This window comes from Neomonachus schauinslandi, chromosome 1 (genome assembly GCF_002201575.2).
Source record: "Neomonachus schauinslandi chromosome 1, ASM220157v2, whole genome shotgun sequence".
In the NCBI taxonomy this organism is placed as follows: Eukaryota; Metazoa; Chordata; class Mammalia; order Carnivora; family Phocidae; genus Neomonachus; species Neomonachus schauinslandi.
This window is the reverse complement of record NC_058403.1, coordinates 113,111,712-113,113,705: the sequence shown is the minus strand read 5'-3', so window position 1 is coordinate 113,113,705 and position 1,994 is coordinate 113,111,712. Positions and strand designations below refer to the sequence as shown.

The window sequence follows — 1,994 nt, the reverse complement described above, 5'->3', positions numbered from 1 at the left end:
AGGCAGGCAGAGGGAGAGGGAGAAGCAGGCTTCCCACTGAGCAAGAAGCCCCAAGTGGGACTCAATCCCAGGACCCTGGGATCATGACCTGAGCCAAAGGAAGACACTTAACCAACTGAGCCACCCAGGCATCCCCATCAGTAATTTTTTAAAGGTTTTATTTAAATCCTAGTTAGTTAACATATAGTGTAATGTTGGTTTCAGGAGTAGAATTTTAAAAATAGAGAACGCTTCACAGATCTGCGTGTCATGCTTGCACAGTGGCCATGCTAATCTTCTCTGTATCGTTCCAGTTTTAGTGTCTGGGCTGCCGCAGCAAGCACATCCACCTGCAATTTCAGAAGCTCAGAAAGATATTGTTGAAGCAGAGAGTATAAAGAAAGAAGAAAAGTAGACCAAGGACAGAAATTTGATGGGGAACTTATATTTAATTTTTTAATTTTTTTTAATTTTTTATTGTTATGTTAATCCCCATACATTACATCATTAGTTTTAGATGTAGTGTTCCATGATTCATTGTTTGTGCATAACACCCAGTGCTCCATGCAGAACGTGCCCTCCTCAATACCCACCACCAGGCTAACCCATCCTCCCACCCCCACCCCCAGAACCCTCAGTTTGTTTTTCAGAGTCCATCGTCTCTCATGGTTCCTCTACCCCCCCGATTTCCCCCCTTCGTTCTTCCCCTCCTGCTATCTTCTTCTTTTTTTTTCTTAACATATATTGCATTATTTGTTTCATACGTACAGATCTGAGATTCAACAGTCTTGCACAATTCACAGCGCTTACCAGAGCACATACCCTCCCCAGTGTCCATCACCCAGTCACCCCATCCCTCCCACCCCAGCCCCCACTCCAGCAACCCTCAGTTTGTTGCCTGAGATTAAGAACTCCTCATATCAGTGAGGTCATATGATACATGTCTTTCTCTGTTTGAGATGGGGAACTTATATTTAAAGTTGGGAGTTAAAGCTTGGTTTTTGCGACAAATTAAAAAGATATTTCAGTTCCAAAGACCTGTTGTTGGGGGAAAAAAGGCTGGTTCAAGACTCAGAAAACCATCTAATCTGGATGTATGAATTCATTATGCCTTCAACTCTACTTCATTCAACATAAGTCTCCAATCACATAGAGTTTATGTCAAGCCTATAGTGAATGATTAAATAATAATTCAATCTTCAACATACTCATAAGGAATGCCTATCCCCTTTTTGAAATGTCCTTATTTTGAAAGTGTTCTGTTATTTGTGTTGCTGTTGCCAACACTATCACAAACCTACTCTAGAAGCATTACAGAATTATTCATCACGGTACGTTGGGCTAAACATTCCCTCTGAACGAATGGGGCAAAGCATATGTCCCCATCTGACCACTGTCTGACGTCTTAGGCTCTCACAAATACAGTGTTTTGTTTTCTCTAGAAAAGATTCGAGGAGCACCTGGGTGGTTCAGTCGGTTAAGCAGTTAAGTCGGTTAAGCAGTCTTCTTTCGGCTCAGGTTATGATCTCAGGGTCATGGGATTGAGCCCCTCATCCAGCTCTCTGCTCAGCACTGAGTCTGCTTCTCCCTCTCCCTCCACCTCTCTCCCTGCTTGTGCTCTCTCTCTTGCTACCTCTTTTTCTCTCTCAAATAAATAAAATCTTTTTTAAAAAAAGTAAAAAGAGGGCGCCTGGATGGCTCAGATGGTTAAGTGTCTGCCTTCGGCTCAGGTCATGATCCCAGGATCCTGGGATCGAGTCCCGCATCGGGCTTCCTGCTCCTTGGGAGCCTGCTTCTCCCTCTGCCTCTCTCTCTCTCTCTCTCTCTGTCTCTCATGAATAAATAAATAAAATCTTAAAAAAAAAGTAAAAAGATACTAGATATTGCTCTTTCATCAAAAGATATAATATTAATAAGTTAATAATGTTAAGCAAAATAATACTAAGTTCAACTTTATTGTTTAATCTTTAATTTTCATTATTATTTGCACACTTTTGCAGGAATGGTATTTAATG

At 41.4% G+C, this 1,994-nt stretch overlaps 1 non-coding gene across 1 annotated transcript; it reads right to left on the bottom strand.

The window, feature by feature from the left end:
* Positions 1-216: 216 nt before the first annotated feature.
* On the bottom strand, positions 217-323 carry LOC123326938. The gene has a single exon (XR_006541409.1). It is a non-coding gene; the product is annotated as a U6 spliceosomal RNA (small nuclear RNA).
* Between the last annotated feature and the right edge of the window lie 1,671 nt (positions 324-1,994).